General features: G+C 45.0%; 1 protein-coding gene across 1 annotated transcript in view; it reads left to right on the forward strand.

The window, feature by feature from the left end:
• The window catches only part of POU6F1 (POU class 6 homeobox 1), a 209991-nt gene that overhangs the window by 85738 nt on the left and 106361 nt on the right, over positions 1-17892 (forward strand). Inside the window, exon 2 of the mRNA XM_073613711.1 lies at positions 11868-11964. The gene's annotated coding sequence lies outside the window, so the exon portion shown is untranslated. The remainder of the gene's footprint in view (positions 1-11867; positions 11965-17892) is intronic.

The following is a 17892-nucleotide window of genomic DNA, read 5'->3' on the forward strand; positions in this document are numbered from 1 at the left end:
AACGGCCAGGAAGCCCAGGACGTCATATGACGCCCGCCCAGGATGGGAGATTCCTCCTGCGAACAATAGCCAGGATGTGAAGTGGTTAAAGTGCTAATAACAGAAAGCAATGTCCATATAGAGGTGAGCTGGAGCCGTGAAGTGCTGCTTCAAATAACGCTTTGTGCAGATCAGGTAGTATATAAAGTGAGTTTAGTAATTAATTTCTTCGGTGTAATTACACCTCTGTGTAAGATGGCCCCTTACCTTACCGCTGTAAGGTAACAGCGTAATATAACATAGAGATGGCTAAAAGGATCCGGGCTCCTACAGTAGGTAAATATAGATCTCTCTTCTTGTATAATTCGGCGATGAAAATAAAGAGGGAGCTCCCGTTCAAATGCAGTATATACAGGAGAAGGAAGAAAGGAGGTCCCCAGTCGTGAAGTATGCAAGGGCTAAAATGCGTTTATAAAAATAGGCCAATAAGGTACTCACATTAGGAGTGTAAAACACAAACACGGCACCATGAGCGGCGAGCTTGCAACCTGACGTCACTTCCGATGCCTATCTGTTCCGACGTGTAGCGTCACGATCACGTGACTTCATCAGGGAATAAAGATAGGCACTGGAAGTGTCTTTAAATAGCCATACAATTACAATGAACGGGCAGCCATTTTCTTGTATCCCCATGTAAGTATGGCTGAGGTTATAGACTGTCACCTAAATCCACAAAAAAATGGCCGCTACACAAACTATTCACATTGGACTCCAATGTAATGGCCGTTTGTTGTAATACCTCAATTTTATCAGTAGCTGTCCCACGCTTCTCGTTTTTATTTTAATGTTTTATTTTAAGCATCACCCTGTTGCGACCTGATCCAGAACATTTTAGAACTACTGTGGTCACAATTGGAAAATTGAACTATAAAGATACGGCCGTGTGTGTAAACCGTTGTTTATATCTATGGGAAAATAGCTGCGTATCACCTACTTACATGGGGCCACAAGAAAATGGCCGCGCGTTCATTGTGATTGTATGGCTTTTTAAAGACCCTTCCAATGCCTATCTTTTTCCCTGATGAAGTCACGTGATCGTGACACTACGCGTCGGAACAGATATGCACCGGTAGTGACATCAGGTTGCGCCACTCGTGGTGCTGTGTTTGTGTTTTACACTCCTAATGTAAGTACCTTATTGTTTTTACAATAAATGCATTTTAGCCCTTACATACTTCACGATTGGAGACCTCCTTTCTTCCTTCTCCTTTATATACTGCATTTGAACTGGAGCTCCCTCTCTATTTTCATTGCTGAATTATACAAGAAGAGAGATCTATATTTACCTACTGTAGGAGCCCGGATCCTTTTGGCCGTCTCTATATTATTTTACGCTGTTACCTTACAGCGGTAAGGTAAGGGACCATCTTACACAGACGTGTAATTACACGTTATTACGAAGAAACAAATCACTAAAGTCACTTTATATACTCCCTGATCTGCACAAAGCGTTATTTGGAGCAGCACTTCACGGCTCCAGCTCACCTCTATATGGACACTGTTTCCTGTTATTAGCACTTTAAGATTTATTTGCAATAGTATTTAGCACTAGCACTTAGGGGTGCAACGGATCAAAAAACTCACGGTTCGGATCGTTCCTCGGATCAGAGTCACGGATCGGATCATTTTCGGATCAACAAAAAAAAAAATATCTCCACATCACCCCCACTGTAATATATCCACATCTCCCCCACTGTAATACATCCACATGTCCCCCCCCCCACTGTAATACATCCACATGTCCCCCCACTGTAATACATCCACATGTCCCCCCCACTGTAATACATCCACACGTCCCCCCACTGTAATACATCCACATGTCCCCCCCCCACTGTAATACATCCACATGTCCCCCCCACTGTAATACATCCACATGTCCCCCCCACTGTAATACATCCACATGTCCCCCCCACTGTAATACATCCACATGTCCCCCCCACTGTAATACATTCACACGTCTCCCCACTGTAATACATCCACATGTCCCCCCCCCACTGTAATACATCCACATGTCCCCCCCACTGTAATACATCCACATGTCCCCCCCACTGTAATACATCCACATGTCCCCCCCACTGTAATACATCCACATGTCCCCCCCCACTGTAATACATCCACATGTCCCCCCCACTGTAATACATCCACATGTCCCCCCCACTGTAATACATCCACATGTCCCCCCCCCGTAATACATCCACATGTCCCCCCCACTGTAATACAGCCACACGCCCCCCCCATTGTAATACAGCCACACACCCCCCCCTCCACTGTAATACAGCCACGCGCCCCCCCCCCTGTAATACAGCCACACACCCCCCCCTCCACAGTAATACAGCCACATGTCCCCCCGCACTGTATACATTACAGTGCTGTTAGTCTGACAGTGTTAGGAGAAGCCGGCGGCACCAAGCCAGCCGCCGGACCCACGAGTTGAGGGCGGGGTGATGATGTCAGCACGCAGCTGAGCGCCGCCGAGTGTACCAAGATGGCCGCGGCTCCGGAGCTAGGCCGAAGCCGCGGCCTTTCCTAAAACCACAGGCCGCGGAGCGCTCCGCGGATCGCGGGTGTGCCGATCCGAACAGCCTGGCCCGTTCGGATCACGGATCGGTGACGATCCGTTGCACCCCTACTAGCACTTTAATATAACCATATTTGAAGATCATATTTCACTATTACCTTTTATCACTTGCACTTTTCTATATCATGATCTGTTTATAGTGGTTATATATATTTATTTGAGTACTGAGTTATTAGCATTTAGGATTGATTCCATATGCATTTAGCTGTGTACATACTATCACTATTTTATTACTACCTAGAGTGCAATACCACTCATTGATTTTTTTATTTCATGGCTGTAGAGTTGCCAATTGTGATCGGAGATTTAGTCTGGAGGGCAGAGGAACTGGGTCCCGAAAGCTGAGTTGCATCAGCGGAGGAAACCATGGCCTGTTTGGCCAATATGGGACTATTGCCACTATCTCTGCTTTTTCCATCCTGAGCCTCGACAGAAACCGGAGAATGACAGGAACCGGGGGAAAGGCATAGGCCCTGTGGAACCACCAATGGTCTGTCAGAGCATCGACCCCGAAAGCCTGGGGACAGCGAGACCTCATGTAGCATTTCTCTAGTCTGAAGTTGCACGGGGAGGCGAACAAGTCTATTTCTGGAATGATTCCCAGGAACAGGACCCACTTGAAGACTCTGGGGTGGAGAGTCCACTCGTTGTTGTCCAGAGACACTCTCGACAGAAAATCTGCCTGAACGTTCTGGACTCCAGAGAGATAGACAGCTGTCAGTTTGACCAGGTTCTTCTGGGCCCAGGTCATGATGGGCTCTATTTCCTTCAACAGGGAAAGACTGCGAGTACCCCCTTGTCTCTTGATGTATGAGACTGCCATTGTGTTGTCCAGTCCTAGGAGAACTGAGGCTCCTGCTGTTAAGTGGTGAAAGGCCTGTAGGGCGCAGAATGCTGCCCGGAGTTCCAGAACATTGGAGACTATCTTCTGAGAAGGAAAACTCAATATGCCTTGGGCTACTTCTGCCAAGCAGAGAGCGCCCCAGCCCCTGTTGCTGCCATTTGTTGTGATGATGATCCAAGACACAGGTGCAATGGAGTGACAATTGAGGAGGTTCCTCTGTTGTAACCACCAAGGAAGGCTCTCCCACATGGTAAGGTTAGAGTGATCCCGAAGCCCTAGGTTCCACTGCTGGAGGAAGCCCTTCTGGAAGGGTTGCATTTTCCACTGAGCCCACTTTACCATGGGAGTTGTTGCCACCATGGTGCTGATGATCTTTAGGCATTGAGAGGCTCGGAGATGAGGAGGACATTGCAAGCCGAACTCTGTCCCGGATCACTGGGATTTTTACCAGGGGTAAGGAGATGGTGCTCTTGATAGTGTTGAATTGTGCCCCGGGGAATACCAGGGACTGCGTAGGATCTAGATGGCTCTTTTCCAGGTTCGGTAGACAACCAAACTTGAGTAGAGTGGAGATGACATGGGATCTGTGGATTAGCAACTGCTCCCTGTCCCGAGATAACAAGAGCAGGTCATCCAGATAATGGTACAGACGGATACCTCTGGTGCTGATCAAAGCCATGACAGCCAACAAGATTTTTGAAAACACACGAGGCGATGTCGTAAGCCCGAAGGGGAGACAGGGGAACTGCAGATGGATTTGATCGACAGCAAAGCGAAGTATTTCTGGAATTCTGACGCTATCGGGACATGGAAGTAAGCGTCCTTCAGGTCTATAGACACGAGCCAATCACCTGGCTGGATTGCTTGATGGATCGTGTCTCCATCTTGAACTTCTCCTTCTTAATAAAAGAATTCAAGTGGGTTAGGTCCCTGACCTGCCTCCAGGAGCCATTTTTCTTCAACACCATGAAGGGGGCGAGTAGACCCCTTGAAACCTTTCGTTGGCTTGAACTGGTATTGCAGTTACCAGAGAATCTGTGTAGGACAGGAGAATTTGCTTTTTCTCTTCCGGAAGAGGGAATGATGTGGAAATGAATCGGAGAGTGGGTGGGCTGCTGAATGTCCAGGCATGACCTGAAAGGACTGATTTGATGACTCAAAAATCTTTAATCAAGGCTGCCCAGACGTGTTGAAAAAGAAGTAAGCGAGCTCCGACTCGATCTATCTGGGCAGGCGCAATATCAAAAAAAAATGAGGGGCTTCTCGTCCACCGGAAAATGCCCCTTTTGAAAACATCTGGCCTGAAGGCTGGTTTTTCTTCCTTGTCTTCCTGAACTTATGGCCAGGCCTATAGCGGTGAGCATCCCTCACTCAATCTGAACCTTGCCTGGGCTGTGTTCTCTTCTGGTTTAGGAGACGGCGATCCTGGGGAAGGAATCCTGACTTGCCCCCTGTGGCACGGGTGATGGCACTGTCCAGTTTGTTCCCAAAGAGGGGCGAACCCCTAGAGGGAATCCTGCACCGTGCCTGCTTGGAGGCAGGGTCAGCTACTCACGGGCGCAGCCACATAGTACACTTAGCCGTGACAGATGACAGCATGATCCGAGCCACCAGGTGAATTATGTCCAGGGAAGCCTCACCCAGAAAAGCCTCCGCCAACCTTAGTTCATGAATACGTGAGCTCCTGGCCACTTCTTCCAAGATGCTCCTCAGAGAGGCATCTACGTCGTCCATCCAAATTTCCATCATTTTAGAAAGAGGTCATCCCCGCTGTAATGTAGATCCGCTTGAGGTTAGTATCAATTTTCCTCTCCAGGCCATCCCTAATGCCGCGTACACACGGTCGGATTTTCCGACGGGAAATGTTCAATGGGAGCTTGTTGTCGGAAATTCCAACCGTGTGTAGGCTCCATCGGACATTTTCCGTCTGAATTTCCGACAAACAAAATTTGAGATCTGGATCTCAAATTTTCCGAACAGAATCCGTTGTCGTAAATTCCGATCGTGTGTACACAATTCCGACGCACAAAGTTCCATGCATGCTCGGAATCAAGCAGAAGAGCTGCATTGGCTATTGAACTTCATTTTTCTCGGCTCGTCGTGCGCGTTGTACGTCACCGCGTTCTTGGCGATTGGAATTTCCATCAAGATTTGTGTGACTGTGTGTATGCAAAACAAGTTTGAGCCAACATCCGTCGGAAAAAAAAAAATGGATTTTGTTGTCGGAATGTGCGATCATGTGTACTCGGCATAAAGGATACAGTATCCTCCAGTGGGAGCGTGACGTGCTTAACCAATTTTATTAGGGCTGTGTCAACCAGAGGAGCCGACTCCAGATGTTTAACATCCTCGCTTTTAAATGGGTACATCTTGGATACCTTTGTTAGCAGGGAATTCTTCCTTTTAACACCACCCCATTAATCGGTAATTATTTTCACCCTGAGTTCACCCAAAAAGGGGAAATTAGGGCGTTCTTTTTTGAGGTTAAAATACTTCCTCTGTTTGGAGGGTGCCTTCACTGGCTCTCCCCATCTCAAAGCTTCTTTGACAGCTTTGATCAGCTGTGGTAGTAGGGCAAATTCACAACCTGCACCAGGGTCATCTACCTCCACCTCACTGTCTGAGGCTTCAATTGAGGAATGGCTTGGCTGTGAAGGACCTGGAGCCTCAAGATCACCAATATTAGGGACTGACATGGTGTCGCTAGCAGGGTTTTGGGTACGATCAGAATCCACTTTATTCAGGGATTCCCGGATCACCTTTCTGACCAGTGCTTCCACTTGTTGGTCTCCACCCTCTCTTTCTCTTGCGGCTTTAGAAAATCATCGCTCGCAGAGCGACTTGTCTTCGGGGACCTGGGCCCCGCATCCCCAGCAGGCCTTCCTCTCAAAACTGCTGGAGTGGCAGTGAGCATGTCACCCAGATGTGGATTTGGGCTCCTCCCTGTGGTGCCTAGACCTGGAGGATGATCTATGGCGTCTGTAGTTTGAAGAGAAGTGACGGTGTTGAGACCTAGGAAGGTCTTTATCTTCGCGTGCTGTGTTTTGGTGTTTAGACCTACCAGGGCTGAGTGGAAAAGAAAGAGTTAAAAACTTTTAAATAAGTTAACCCAGACAAAACAGGCAGAGGAGACAGCCATCATACCTGCAGCGTAAGGGTTGGCCACAGGTGACACATCCATAGTAAACTAGGATAGGATAAGGCTGCAAGACATCAGTAGGAATGTATGAGACCCCTGCAATATCCCCAGCCATGCATGAACCACTAAGCCTGCCATGCATCAAGCCTGCAAGAACTTACCAGCAGTAAGCCAAAGGATTCCTGGGGAAAATCGCCGCTCAGGCTTGCAGTATAACCCCAGGAATGAAAGAACTGACAGCTATTTAAAATGGCTGCTGCTGATGACGTCACCGCGGTGTGCCTGCACCGGGAACGTCACCACCCAGCGGAGGCTATGCGCCTGTGCGACCGCCACCGTATTGTCGGAACTGCACATGCGTGAACCAAGCCTCGGTTTCACTCGAGGCTTGGCGATGCGCAGACAGAACCCAGCGACTTCCTGAAGTGGTGAGCTAGAATGCAGAAGCGTTCCAGCCGCCATGGCCATAGAAAAAAAACGGAGCCTGGAAAAACAACAAGGGGATACATAACACAGAGACACGGCTGCCATATTAATAGGAAAAGCAAATACATCACCACCACCACGGCTCGATCCCGACCAGACCTGGGACTGAGAGCTGCTGCTCGACCCACCGCACGACCAGGGAGTTTACAAGGCCTCCTGCTAATAGCTGGGATGTTTGGCTACATTGCCGCTAGTCTGCCAATGGCCAGGTTAGTAAGTTTTTCATGGCATCACATATTATCGCCCGTGTCCACCTGCTAATAGCTAGGATTGCTGGACTTAAGAGAGGAACATTTTGAAACCACAGTATCGCCGTGCGCACCATCAGGCCTGGATTTTTGGGAAACTTCATAAAAAGGTAAGACATCATCTTGGTCCTAGGAGGAGGACAAAAAAGAACACGGCCTCTGGCCTGGAACAAAGATTTATGGGAGATGGGTCCTATGAGGTATGAGGGGGCGAGATTAACCCACACATTGGCTGCCATGGAGTCTGTAAGGAAAAGCTGATTTTTGCATGTAAACAAAAAGTGTCAGAAAAGGCCTGGTCTTCACACTTGTGTTTCTTTTTTAGACTAAAGTGAGCGTAACATTTTTGTACTGCATATATTTGAATTCAGTTTTTTGTATTGAATTCAGCATTACATTGTCTGACATATAAACATTTGCATTGGGTGCAAAATAACATTTTCTTTAAGTCTGCCAAATTCAAAAACATTCAAATTTGTGTCCACAATTTTTGCCACCGCTGTACTTCTTGTCAGAGGAGTAACTAGAACCTTCAGGGCCCTGGTGCAAGAAACCATGAAGGCCCGCATCCTCAGCCTCAGAGATGGGGGGGTGGGGAGCAGGGGAGCACACAGGGGCCTGGGGGTAGAAGAAAGAAGGGAAAGCTGGATAGCAGGGGCAGTAAGAGTGGCATGTAGAGGAACCAATCCCCTCCATTTTTCTGCTGCAGCTGCTGAATGCCTGTGGGAGGGAGAGGAGAAGCAGGCTTTCAGTTGTTGCAGCAGGACAATGGAGGAGGATTGGTTCCTTTATATGCCGCCCTTCCTGTCCAGGTGTACAGGGGAGTCGCACAAGTCCCCTGGAGCATGGGGCCAGGTCGTAATTGCGACCCCTGTAGTTACACCCCTGCTCCTTGTCTAAATCTTGTCCCTGACATCCTCTATTTATAGAAGAGCCAGGAAGAGCTTGGAAAACAGCACTGTCTGGAGAAGGCAGTGTTAGATGTACTAGTAGATGTAGATGAACTTTACATACGTGACTAACAAATTAAAGTCAAACTCCAGCAACCCCTTTTGAGCAGTTACAGAAACCATTTTTTTTTCCTTTTTTGGGATAAAGGTAGTAATTTAATATATAAAAGCTGACCATTGTAAATCATGTACTCATGTAATCATGTGTCAACCCTCTAAGCGCCATTTCATACAGTTGGTCCAATGAGGTCTGCCTGTCAGTTTTTCAGGCAGACCTGATTGGAAGCTCCATGTTAGTCTATAGGTGGCTAGATGTAATTGGACTTGCATCTGTTTACTCATGTCTGAGTCTGTCCAGGTCAAATAAAAAGGAAAAGGTCTGCTTTGTAGAACCTAGATGTGACAGATCAGAGGTAATTGAGATAGATTTACATACACACACACATTATTAATCACTTTTTTTTTTTAATAAGTGGTCACATAACCTATATTTACTGCAGCATAAGGGGCTTAGAGAGGTGGGGTTGGAAACTGCAGGGGGTGTGTCAGAAGGAGGCAGAGACACAACAGTACACTGATCTTCCTAGTGGAAAGCTGTGGTGGTGGTGAGGGGGGGGGGGGGGTTTGCACAAGACTGACTATAGTAAGACAGGCAGGCTGTGCTCCCAGCGCAGCCAGAAAACTGACTACGCTGTGAAGGATGTGCTTTTATGCCTAGCATGCTCACTTTGAAATAGGAAATCAGTGGGACTGGCAGGATTACAAGGAATAAATACAAAGAGAACAGGATATTTTTAAGGAGTACATGATACAACATACACATATCAAGAAAATAGTATGTTGGGGTAAAATACTCTTTAAAGCTGAAGTTTATTTTTTTGGGGGGTGGGGAAGAAGATACACCACCAAGCACATTATTTATATGTAATGGTGTATCCCATTACCTGCAGACAGCAATTACTGGTAAAAATCTTCTCTGCAGTGCCTCCTTCATAGTCACCAAATTCTGTCCAGAGTGGCTATCTCCTGGCGATGTGAAGGTTAACATCAGCTACTGCTACTAACAAACGTTGTGATATTTGCCTTCTACCTTATACCCTCTCTTCCATTTATCTTTTTCCTATTAGGCTGCATTCACACCTGAGCGTTTTCAGCTCATAAAACGCCTGAAAAAACGCCTGGCACCTGTTCACATATGAGCGTTTTGTCATCTGAAGCCAACGTCTGAAACGCCCTAAGCTCAAAAAAGAACATGAGCTTCTTTGGGGCAGATTACAGGCGTTTTTCTGCCTTTTAAATTGGTGACCTGTGCAAAATCGCGGTAAAAATGCGCGACTTTGAAATTCTCAGGTATGATTGCAGCCTTACTGTTACCACACAATACATCATACATTCTGTAAATGGAGGCAAAGCTGTTGAATGGCAGGATCTCAATCACACATTCACTGAATGCAATGCAATTAGAGAGAATAGCAATACAATCAATATAAATGGCAGAGAGGGAAGAAGGGGGCAGATGAGCAGTGTCACTTTTCTCAGTAGCAGTGGCTGCCGTTAACTCTCATAATGCTGGAAGACAGCATCCAGCGGCTATGAAGAAGGCAGTGCAGGAAATGGGATTAGAGGTCGACCGATATGTCGGCCGATATTTGGAGTTTCTTACTTAATCGGCATCGGCCGATTGTGCTGATAAAAACTTCTAACCTATAACTTCAGCGGGACTTGCAAATGACTTCTGTAATAGAAGTCAATGCAAGTTGCCTGAAGTTTTCTGTGGAGCGACTTCTCTCTTCTCTGGGCAGCCTGCCAAGTCTGATAAAAGAACCAAGAAGAGATACAATGTTTCTTCTTATTAATGAGCTAAACTCTGTGTGTAGGAGTTCTCAGTTTAACCATTTAAAGACTAAATCTTCTCTGACACTTGTTGCTTACAAGTAAAAATCCTGTATTTTCTGCTAGAAAATCACTTAGAACCCCCAAACAATATATATATTTTTTTTAGCAGAGACCCTAAAATAGCGGTTGTTGCAATATTTTATGTCATATGGTATTTGCGCAGCGGTCTTTCAAACGCAATTTAAAAAAAAAAAATACACTAATGAATTTAAAAAAAAACTAAGCAGTAAAGTTAGCCCATTTTTTTTCATCCAAAAGTTTTGATTACCTGGTTTTTGTGTATTTAATATTTAAAATATAGGTTTTTTGAATCTAAATTATACATACAAGTGAACTGATTGGAGGTTTGTTTTGTTTAATAAATGTTTAAATGTAAAAAATGTTCTGTATCACTTATTACTTAAGGTTGCTTTCACACTGAAGCAGGCAGGCGTTGACGGTAAAACGCTGCTAGTTTTAGCGGCGCTTTACCGTCATTTTAGCGGCGCTATTCGGCTGCTAGCGGGGCGCTTATAACACAGCTAGCGGCCAAGGAAGGGGTTAAATGTGCCGCTGCTGAAACGCTTGGCAGGTGCTTCGGCAGCGTTGCGCATTCATTTCAATGGGCAGGAGTGGTGGAGCAGCGGTATACACCGCTCCAAAGATGCGGCTTGCAGGACTTTTTTTTTTAACATCCTGCCAGCGCATCGCCTCAGTATGAAAGCACTCGGGCTTTCACACTGAGACTGCAGGGGAGCCGTTTTGCAGGCACTTTACAGGCGCTATTTTTAGCCCAAAAGCACCTGAAAAACGCCCCAGTGTGAAAGGGGTCTAACTGTTAGATTTTATGAGATGAAGGGAAAAAAAAAAAGAAAAAAAAAAATCTGCCTAATATATCGGCCCAAAAAAATCGTCATCATATATCGGCCACCGCGATTTCTAAATATCGGCATCGGCCAGAGAAAAACCCATATCGGTCGACCTCTAAATGGGATACACCCCATTACACATAATCATAGCTTCCACCTGTTCCTTATTTTGGGAGACTGTCCTTCTTTTCAAATGAAATCTGGATGACCCTCTTTTCAAATGAAATCTCGATGTCCCTCTTTGCTTTTCACTTATCCCTTCATTCATTTTCTGGTCTAGAAGTATAGACCTTGTAACAATTTATTATTTTACTACCAAAGCTATTATATTAAGCTGAACTATTTGCCTATCCTCTGAATTCTAACATTTGTTGTTTTGAACAGCCATTAAGAAAAAAAATAAATAAATAAACTTTAAATTTTTAAATATACAGATGCTATGATTCTCATTCAGATTTATCTACCTAGTGAGTCAATAACCTGGAACAAGCATGATGGATGGGGGTGCACACTCCTCAGGTCTCCTTTGTTGCATGCTTGTACCAGTTTAGTGACTAACTAGGTAGCTAAGCCTGGAGCTGCATGACAAGAATCCAAGCCAAAGAGCCTGCAGTGTTAAAAAGTGGTGCGTGTAATGTCATAAGCCCATATGTTGCTGTTGGTACTGTCTGAATAAAAGAAAGGTAATTTATAAAACATATACAATGAAACAACCAGGTAGTGTCTGCTGTCTACAAGATATATGCCAGTTTGTTTATATACCTTTCACCAGTAAAAAGTACACACATTTTATTCTTTTACTAACATTATTATTCTTGTTACTTATTTTTTTGCTGTAGTCCTACAATACGTTTTCCTGTGAGCTGACATGGAAGTTATAGGACTTGTGTGCCTGCAAAGACATATGCAAGTTACATCATCCAGATATTTTTATAGGTAAGTTGTTTTGTTCCTTAAAAGAGAAGTGTGTTTTGTTTTTTTTTCTGATTAATACTTACCTAGGTGGGTGCTGCATCATTACAATGCTGTATTGGTCCCCTGCCGGCTCTAACACTGAGAATCGAGTGATCGAACACCGCTGATCGCTCGGTTCTCAGGGCTCCCTGAGCAGGGAGCTGGTGACTATCAACTCTATGCTCTGCCCCCTAATTGGAGCACTGGGCTGTGGAGCGGCCGGCTCAGGCTCTCAGTGGCTTGCTGAGAGGCTGAGCCGGGTGCCAGTCCAGGCATGTGGGCAGATCCTGACTTTATTGTCATGATCTTGCCCAAGCTTGGACCGGCTATTTGACTTCAGCCCGTTGTCTGCTTAAAATGGGTCATAGGAGTGCAGAACGAACTGCACTCCTGTGATCCACAGAAGAAGTACTGGCAAACGAATTTTGGCTGTACTTCGCCTTTAAACTGGCCATAGATGGATCATTTTTTTATAAGCCAGCTGGCTGACCAGAAATAACAGAATCAATTCCCCCATCCACACATTCAAAATGAATGAAGGAAACCCCATACTGTGCTATTGTATTCTGGCAGTGGGTCTGTTGTATTCTGGCAGTGGGTCTATTGTATTCTGGCAGTGGGTCTATTGTATTCTGGCAGTGGGTCTGTTGTATTCTGGCAGTGGGTCTGCTCCACTGTCAGAATACACCAATGATCAGCACTGCAGCCAATTGGCTCGAATTGCTGATTGAGCAAAAATATACCAAAAGTCGCATTCAGGAGGAGTCAATCAATATATCACAACAAGAACGGCCATACATGAATTGAAATTCAGCCAGTTCCTGCTGAACCTGCCAAACTTCAATCTGTGTATGGCCAGGTTTAGGCTATATTAATGCATAACCTGGTTTTACCAGTGAATAGATCAGCAAGAATGCAGCAGTAACAATATGGAAAACATTCATAGGAAAGGGACATTATTATGTAAAGCTTCAAAATGTACTTATTTCATTGTCTTCTTTGAATATTGATGCTTAATATGTTTATTGTGTTGCACAATATTTAAGTTTGCATTCTTTAACTGCTATAGGGTAGTATCTCAAAAAAAAAGTTTGACTAATTTGTGATTGATTATTTGCATTCAGAAATGCAAAAAAATGTTGATGCTTGAACTTGCCCATCTTATCTCTGTGTATTTGGAAAAAAGCAGCATTGGGCCAGTGCATTTCATGATTTCCCTTGTCCTAAAAAATATGATCTTGAAAAATAAAAATATTGTGATAGCACCGATCTAAATCTCCCTACCTGTGTCATAGCTAGAGTAAATACACTGCTGCAAAATACATTTCTGGGTACAAAAATGACCACTACAAAGATATAGAATATAGCTGTAGTATACAGTATGTGGTATACATGTGGTCCTTGTTGCAGTGTACTCCTTTGTTCCGCATTCTGAAGTTCTCCTAGAAACCATGTTCGGTCAATTTCATGTTATTTTTTTGCAATCTACACTTTTTTTTTTTTTTTACTAAATATATAAAATCCTAATTACCGTATGTATTTAACACAAAGTGCTGGTCTCCTTCAATCCTCAGGATCCTAGAGAAGGGATCATGGATCCCTCCTCTTCATCGCTCAGCTTTGGGTTAAATAATAATTGTGATCCTGGCAGCTGCATAGTTTTTAATGCTGCAGGAAACTGCAAGGGGGTTTAAATATGAGTATAACTTACACAAATAACATTTTTTTATGAGTTTTTATATTTTTTACCCACATACACAGTGAACTAGTTAGGATACCCCTATATTTAGCTCACCAGGGAGGGGTGGCCAACTTTAAGGGCAGGTAGGTGACACCTAAGTTCTTCACCTGTCAGAACCCCCTTCTGTGTACTGTGGGTGGCTAAGAACCCAATACACATCAATACTTTGGGAAGGGTATCCCTTTTTTTTAGGAGAACCCACACTAATGCTGGTGAATATGAAGGCTGATATAAAAAAAAGTCCCAGGGGTAGCCACTGCAATCTCCCAGTCCCCCCTCAAAGAAATCCATACAAATCCAAAACTGATATAAAGCATTCACATGTCTTGCAGAGGAGATAATAAAAATGCTACAGTTTTGATCTGTCAGATAGACTAAAATTAGTGTAGCAGGGGAAAGGCTAAAGCCCCCCCTCCTTCCTTGCTATATTGATACTAGCCCTTAAGTATGATTATTCCTAGAAAATGGGGGTGGTGGGTGATTATTTCCTTGCTTCTTTACGTGTAAATAAAATGAGTTAACCCGTGTAGTGCTGAAACTGTGTAAATACAGAAAATTTACCTGCTGGTTTAAAATCTATACTTGGTAAAATTCAATGGCTGCCACATTTTCCTGCTGCACATTCATCCTATGAATACAGTGAGTGTTAATATGGCACGCCATACTATGATTCTATCAGATGTATCATAGGTGAATAGCCCTATAGGCTTCACAAGTAGCAGTCCTGCCTGGACTGCAGCATTTTCAAATAGCTGCCTGAGTGTCCCCACCGGCCTGCCGCTGTCATTCTCAAGGCAGGGCAGAATGTGGGAGGTAGATGAAGGTGGGACTTAGCAAGTTAACAAGCAGGTGATTGGTTGCTAAGACATTGGGCAGTCAAAAGCAACCATTAACCTGCCTTTAACATGAAAAAATGGGTAGCTCTTGCTCTCAAACCATACCATCCATGCCTCCAGCCCTCTGCCCTGTTGTATAAGGTAGGACAAAGAAGGGGTGGGGTGGGGGGGGTGCTGTGATGTGAAGGGGTCTGTGATATGAAGGGGCATTGTGATAAAAGGGGCAGGGGGTACTTTTTCTTAACATTTTTTATTTAATCAGAAAGGTTCAACAATACAAAGAACAACCAAAAAGGAAACAAAAACAAATGATGAGCTGTCACAGCATAGATGGAGTATCATACAGTAAGAATACAGGCCTATATTCAATATATATATAAGTGAGTACATGTACAGATCTTGGTATGATTAGATGTACAAAAGTAAAATAAGATGTACAGCAGTTGGCCTCCAGTGAAATTCCAGAAGTTTTTCCCGAATATTTATAACAGAGGGTATATCACCTCTACGACAAAGGGGGGGAGGGTTGAGAAATACAGAAAATAGACTTAGGGAGGATAGAGAGGAAAAAGAGGGAAAGGGCTCCACCTAGGAATGAAGAAAAAAAAATACTACGTTACATTGTTTGTATTGGGATGAGCATTTAAAGTCTTCCCAGTAGAACCATTGCTTAGTCTGGTCTTCAGTATTGTCTCTGAGGGCTGCAGTAAGGTCTTCCATAGTCTGAATGACATTTACCCTGCCGTTGCCCAAGCATTGGGGGGGTAGATTTTTTCCAATTACTCGAAATGAAGGATTTGGCTGCATTAAGAAGATGGAGTAGCAGGGATTTTTTATATCTATTTCTGGACATAGGCGTTAGGTGGAGAAGAAAGACAGCAGGGTAGTCTAGCTTGGCAAAGCCTATAACTATGATAAGTTCGGAGTGCAGGGCACTCCCAAAAGATATGGAGGAGGGAGCCCAGATGAGTGTCGCCACACCAACAATTAGGATTCTGTTGAGGGAAAATTTTTGCAAGTGTTAGCGGGGTTCTATACCACCTGGGGACAATCTTATAGGATATCCCCTGATTTTTATCCACTTCCCGCCCGCCATATAGCAGAATGATGGCTGCAAAGTTATCCTGACTGGGCGTCATATGATGTCCAGCAGAATAAGCCGCTTGCGCTAGGGCACGCAGAGCAGCGATCGGTGGTGTGTCACTCTAACACACACCATCTCTGATCCTGGTAAAGAGCCTATGACGTAGGCTCTTTACCATGTGATCAGCTGCGTCCAATTACAGCTGGTCACATCGTAACCAGGAAGTGCCGTTTATCGGTTTTCCTCAGTTCGTGCTGACAATGCGCGAGTAGAGGAGAGCCGATCGGCGGCTCTCCTGACAGGGGGGGTCTATGCTGATAATCACCGTATTGATTATCAGTGCAGACCCATCAAAGATGCCTACTAGAGCCCACCCGGGATGCCCACTAGACCTCACCAGGGAGGCCAACCTGTGCCCACCACGGATGCCAATCAGTGCCTATCAAGGATGCCAATCAGTGCCCATCAGTAATGCCTGTCATTGCCACCTCATCAGTGCTGCCCATCAGTGCCCATCAGAGCTGTATATCAGTGCCCATCAGTGCTGCATATTAATGCCTCCTCCTCAAAAATCTTACCTATTTACAAAATTTGATAACAGAGACGAAGAAAATCTTTTTTTTTAAATGTTCAGTCTTTTTTTATTTGTTTCGTAAAAAATAAAAAACCCAGTGGTGACCAAATACCACCAAAAGAAATCTCTATTTGTGGGAGAAAATATGATAAAAATTTAGTTTGGGTACAGTGTTGCAAGACCGCGCAATTGTCATTCAAAATGCGACAGTGCTGAAAACTGACCTGGGCAGGAAGGGGGTGAAAATGCCCTGTATTGAAGTGAAGATTAGAGATGCATTATGCACAAAAAATAAACTTCTGTCTTTTTGATGCTCGGTAAAGGAACGCTGTAAATCACGTTCCCAGGCAAGAGGAATTTTGTATCACCACTGGAGGCCACGCTCATAACCATACGGTAATATAAGGAATGCTGCAAAGGTCTTTCCTCACAGCACAGTTCCTCGAAAGGTATTAAGTTCCTCAGGAACTCATGTGCCTTTGGCAGAGATTGCAAAAAATATGAACGTTGGCGCCAAGTGTCTAATGACGGTACTCCGCAAGCTGAGGAGATTGTCGAGAGAGGTTTCCATTATTGTGTAGCTATAAACTGTGATGCATGCACTACCCCCTTTGCAATCCAGATATGAAACACTGGATCGTATTGGCCCAGAAAGGAACTCTATCCTATGATAGGAGTCATGGGCGAAGGGAAACTTCCATTGTCTAACAACGAAAAGAGCCAGTCAAGTTTGCGGAGCGTTGGCCCTATTAGAGGATGAGTAATGAGCGATCTAGGTATCTGTTGCCTGGCCCATGGATGTCCCGAAAGAAGGACAGGGAAGCAGCCTTGTTCAAGTAGGACCCATAGTTTATAATCTTTGTGTCTGCACCAGTTGATTACCATGGTCATATATACCACAGTGTAGTAATAGGCTGGATCAGGTAACCCTACTCCACCCTTTACCTTTGCCCTAGTCAGAACGCCTTTGCCCATCCAAGAAGCTCTGCCCCACTAGACTAGATTTAATGAAAGCGGACCGCAGAGATCTAAAAAAAGGCACGTGGAAAACAGGCAGTGTTTGGAGGCAATAGAGAAGCCTTGGCATCACGTTAATTTTTAACATATTGCATCTCCTAAACCAAGAGAATACATTGTTGGTCCAGGAGCCTAGGTCTTTTTGGGGCAGGGGGGCTTTGATATGAAGGGAGGACTGTGATGTAAAGGTGGGACTGAGGGCACTGATGTAAAGGGGAAGGACTGTGATGTGAAGGGGGGGTCTGTGATGTAAAGGAGGGGGTCTGTGATGTAAAGGGGGTTCGTGATGTAAAGGGGTTACTGTGATGTAAGGGGGGGTGGTAATAATAAAGGAGGACTGTGATGTAAGGATGGGGTGGGACTATAATGATGTGAAGTGAACTGTAATGTAAGGATGGGGGTGCCTGTGAGGCAAAGAGGGGCGGCTAAGGGCATTGATGTAAAGGGGGAACTGTGATGTATAGGGGGGGACAGGGGGGCTGTGGTGTAAAAGGGGGGATGTAATGTAAAGGAGGGTCTGTGCTGTGAAGGGGGGTCTGGGATCTAAGGGGGGGACTGTGATGTAAAGGAGGAGACGTGTGAAGATGAGCTGAGGGCACTGATGTAAAGGGTCTATGATGTAAAGGGGGGGTCTGTGATGTAAACGGGGGACTGTGAT

The sequence above is a fragment of the Aquarana catesbeiana genome, linkage group LG02, assembly GCF_042186555.1.
Source record: "Aquarana catesbeiana isolate 2022-GZ linkage group LG02, ASM4218655v1, whole genome shotgun sequence".
NCBI lineage: Eukaryota > Metazoa > Chordata > Amphibia > Anura > Ranidae > Aquarana > Aquarana catesbeiana.